This window comes from Babylonia areolata, chromosome 18 (genome assembly GCF_041734735.1).
Source record: "Babylonia areolata isolate BAREFJ2019XMU chromosome 18, ASM4173473v1, whole genome shotgun sequence".
NCBI classification, from domain to species: Eukaryota; Metazoa; Mollusca; class Gastropoda; order Neogastropoda; family Buccinidae; genus Babylonia; species Babylonia areolata.
In genome coordinates, this window is record NC_134893.1 from 18,951,837 (window position 1) to 18,956,836 (window position 5,000).

Below are 5,000 nucleotides of genomic sequence, written 5' to 3' on the forward strand. Positions count from 1 at the left end.
TGTTGTTGTTGTTGTTTTTGTTGTTGTTGTTTTTGTTGTTTTTTTGTGGGGGGGGGGTTAAGGAAAGGAAAATGGTTTAAAGAAAAGAGCACTATTTTTCTTTTTTCTTTTTTTGGGGGGTGGGAGGGAGTTGGGGGGTGGGGGTGGGAGAGGGGGGTGAGGGGAGTCACTGGGGGTGTTTATTTTATTTTTTTTTTTTTCTTTTTTTGTTTTTTTGGTTTTGTTTTTATTCAATTTCATCTTATTTCATTTTTGTTTTATTTTATTATTTTCTACTTCATTTATCTATTTCCTTTCTGTTCTTTATTTAGCGACAGTGGAGTCTAGGTTCCAAACGAGGAGGAAGCTCAATTAAAGAGAAAGAGAGAGAGAGAGGAAGAGAAGAAAAAAGAGAAAGAGTAGCACAAAGAGGGATTCTTTTTAAGGCTGAAACCCATTTAAGGAGAAAAAATAGCACAAAACGTTATTTCTTTGGCAAAGACAAAGCTCGTTTAATGAGATAGAGTACCACACAATGTTCTCTTCGCGAGGACGAAGCTCGTTTTATTAGAAACATTTACACAAAAAGAGGTCTTTTTTGCGAGAATGGGGCTCGTTTTGTGAGTAAGACTTGCACAAAGAGTGTTCATTTTGCGAGGATGAAGCTCATTTTATGGTCAAGGGTATCACAAAGAGTGTTCTTTTTGTGGGATTGAAGCTCGTTTACAGAAATAGCAGCATAAAGAGTGTTCTTTTTGTGAGAATGAAGCTCGTTCTTTGAGAAAGAGTAGCACAAAGAGGGTTCCTTTTGTGGGAATGAAGCTCGTTTACAGAAAGATTAGCACAAAGAGGGTTCCTTTTTGTGGGAATGAAGCTCGTTCTGTGAGAAAGAGTAGCACAAAGAGGGTTCCTTTTGTGGGAATGAAGCTCGTTCTGTGAGAAAGAGTAGCACAAAGAGGGTTCCTTTTGTGGGAATGAAGCTCGTTTTGTGAGAAAGAGTAGCACAAATAGGGTTCCTTTTTGTGGGAATGAAGCTCGTTCTGTGAGAAAGAGTAGCACAAAGAGGGTTCCTTTTGTGGGAATGAAGCTCGTTCTGTGAGAAAGAGTAGCACAAATAGGGTTCCTTTTTGTGGGAATGAAGCTCGTTCTGTGAGAAAGATTAGCACAAAGAGGGTTCCTTTTTGTGGGAATGAAGCTCGTTCTGTGAGAAAGAGTAGCACAAAGAGGGTTCCTTTTGTGGAAATGAAGCTCGTTCTGTGAGAAAGATTAGCACAAAGAGGGTTCCTTTTTGTGGGAATGAAGCTCGTTCTGTGAGAAAGAATAGCACAAAGAGGGTTCCTTTTTGTGGGAATGAAGCTCGTTCTGTGAGAAATAGTAGCATAAAGAGTGTTCTTTTTTGTGAGAATGAAGCTCGTTCTGTGAGAAAGAGTAGCACAAAGAGGGTTCCTTTTGTGGGAATGAAGCTCGTTTACAGAAAGATTAGCACAAAGAGGGTTCCTTTTTGTGGGAATGAAGCTGGTTCTGTGAGAAAGAGTAGCACAAATAGGGTTCCTTTTTGTGGGAATGAAGCTCGTTCTGTGAGAAAGAGTAGCACAAAGAGGGTTCCTTTTTGTGGGAATGAAGCTCGTTCTGTGAGAAAGAGTAGCACAAAGAGGGTTCCTTTTGTGGAAATGAAGCTCGTTCTGTGAGAAAGATTAGCACAAAGAGGGTTCCTTTTTGTGGGAATGAAGCTCGTTCTGTGAGAAAGAATAGCACAAAGAGGGTTCCTTTTTGTGGGAATGAAGCTCGTTCTGTGAGAAATAGTAGCATAAAGAGTGTTCTTTTTTGTGAGAATGAAGCTCGTTCTGTGAGAAAGAGTAGCACAAAGAGGGTTCCTTTTGTGGGAATGAAGCTCGTTTACAGAAAGATTAGCACAAAGAGGGTTCCTTTTTGTGGGAATGAAGCTGGTTCTGTGAGAAAGAGTAGCACAAATAGGGTTCCTTTTTGTGGGAATGAAGCTCGTTCTGTGAGAAAGAGTAGCACAAAGAGGGTTCCTTTTTGTGGGAATGAAGCTCGTTCTGTGAGAAAGAGTAGCACAAAGAGGGTTCCTTTTGTGGAAATGAAGCTCGTTCTGTGAGAAAGATTAGCACAAAGAGGGTTCCTTTTTGTGGGAATGAAGCTCGTTCTGTGAGAAAGAATAGCACAAAGAGGGTTCCTTTTTGTGGGAATGAAGCTCGTTCTGTGAGAAAGAGTAGCACAAATAGGGTTCCTTTTTGTGGGAATGAAGCTCGTTCTGTGAGAAAGAGTAGCACAAAGAGGGTTCCTTTTTGTGGGAATGAAGCTCGTTCTGTGAGAAAGAGTAGCACAAAGAGGGTTCCTTTTGTGGAAATGAAGCTCGTTCTGTGAGAAAGATTAGCACAAAGAGGGTTCCTTTTTGTGGGAATGAAGCTCGTTCTGTGAGAAAGAATAGCACAAAGAGGGTTCCTTTTTGTGGGAATGAAGCTCGTTCTGTGAGAAAGAGTAGCACAAAGAGGGTTCCTTTTTGTGGGAATGAAGCTCGTTTTGTGAGAAAGAGTAGCACAAAGAGGGTTCTTTTTTGTGGGGATGAAGCTCGCTAACAGAACGAGCGGCATAACGAGAGTGAAATTTTGTTGTTCTGTGATTGGTTTTTGTTTTCTTTCGTTTTTAGTCGAGGGCGGAGTGAGTTAAAGGATTAAAGAGTGATGCAGCAAGTATTCTTTTGCGACCTTGTATGATAGTCAGTGGTGTCCGACTATGACCATCAGAGCAGCAGAGGAGGCAACTGCTGTTCCGACTATTTGGGCTAGAATTTGATTATAGTGGAGAGTGTCTTGCCCAAGTACATTCCCACTCTCTCAGCCAAGAGGGTTTTAGGACAGTCGGCGTTGGGATGGTTCCCAAAGGCCAACTAGCCCACAAGGCTGCAGCACTAAGAGCCAATGCAATTTTGCCTCCTAGTTTGAGAGTCATAGTCCTTCACATTAACTGGAAAAACCATTGATAATACAGCTCTCACTTTGCTGTTGGCCCAAATGTAAACTTATGTGGGGTCCCTTTAAACACACAGAGTGATTTTGATCATAAAAATTAATGTTCTTTTCTTGCGAGAATACAGTTCACGAAAAGGTAAATGATGACAAAGAGATTGTTCTTTTTTTTTCTTTTTCTTCGTCTTCTTTTTTAGCGAGTTTGGTATGTGAATTTGAAAAAAGAAAATTGATGATGCAGTGAGTATTCAAATTGAAATGAAGGAGAGCGTTGAAAGAAAAAAAAGGTTCAAATTGTGTTCTTTTACAAGAATAAGAATGTTACAAGTTTGGTGTTGTTTTTGTTTTGCTTTTTTGTTTGTTTTGGTTTGTTTTGGTGTTGTTTTTTGTTGTTGTTTTGTTTTTTGTTGTTGTTGTTTTGTTGTTTTTTTTTGGGGGGGTTTGTTGTTGTTGTTTTGTTTTTTGTTTTTTTTTTTTGGGGGGGGGGGAGGGGGTTGTTAGTGCTGGTTGTTGATGTTGTTGTTCTGTTTTGTTTTTCTTTCTTTCTTTTTTTTTTGGGGGGGGGGGGGGGTGTGGGGAGGTATGTCCTTTTTGTGTGGTTTTCTTTTTTTGTTGTTGTTTGTTTGTTTTGGTTTCTTTTCCGTGGGTGAGGAGCAGAAAGCGAAAAACAGCAACACACAAGAAAGGGAGCAGATAGTATCGTTTGTGGGCGTTTGTTTATTACCCTGTTTTGTTCCTTTCTTTGTTTTGTTTGTCTGACCCTTTGGTCGTTAACGTAGTTCTTCCCGGGGGTGGTTTGGTGTTTTGTCGTTGCTTTTGCTGTAGTAGTAGTTGTTGTTGTTGTTGTTGTGTGGAATGTGTTAAAGGACACGAAGTTTGATGCAAGGAGTGTGTTGCTTTCAAGAGGACAGAGCACGTTAAATTTCAAGACTGACGCAAAAGGAGAGGAGAATGAGAGTAAGTGAGAGAGGGGGTGGTCCGGAGTAGAGAGTCGGAAAGTGAGGGGGATGGGATGTGGGTTAGAATAAGAGAGACTGTGTGTGAGAGAGAGACAGAGAGAGAGACAGACAGACAGACAGACAGACAGAGACAGAGACAGACAGACAGAGAGACAGAGAGAGACAGAGACAGAGAGGCAGAGACAGAGAGAGATGCACACGCACAGACACATCCAGACACCAAGACAGAGACAGACACACACACACACACGCGCGCGCGCGCGCGCACGCACACACATATGCTCACACACACACACACACACGTACGCACGCACGCATACACGTATGCACACACACACACACACACAGAGATAGACATTGAGAGACAGAGAGAGACAGACAGACAAACAAAGAACCAGGGCAACCTACTTATTTTTAAAAGACCACGGAAATGACACACTCACTCTCCTCATCGATTTCACTGAAGCTGTTGAATGGGTCATTAGCGGATTCCGGTTCAAAGCGTGCCACGAATCTGATCTGCACAGAGGGAGAAGGGAGACAGAGGGTGGAGAAAAAGCAGTCGGGCTTCAAGTCCTGCCCTCAGATTTCTGTTTCAGCTTTTAAAGGAGGCATCAAAAGGCGTGCAGACTGATCCATATACGCTGAACCACATCTGCTGTACAAGGGGGAGGGACGGAAGGAGGGAGGGAGGGAACGTGGTGATGTGCAGGTTCGTGACCAACGTATAGTCTTCAACCTGAATTTGATGAGTGTGACGCTGTGCTTTCTTGTGGCCATTGTGATTTGTACGTACGGTCAGGGGTATAGCCCTTGCTATTGGTATCATGTAACCCAGTTCTACCTGCCGCATGTGAAGTCTCCCAACGACGGACCAGGCGGAGGAGGAAACCTCTCCCAACGGCTGTTAAGGCGGAAGAGGATGACCAATAGGGCAGGGGGAGCTCTTATCCTTGGCTGGAAGTCCTAGGAGACGGAACTCCGAAGAAAAAACCTGCACCTGCCGAGGCCATCCTACACGTGGCAGTATCTGCACCTGTGGGACTGTGAGCGTCGGTAGGCGAGAGAGTGGGGA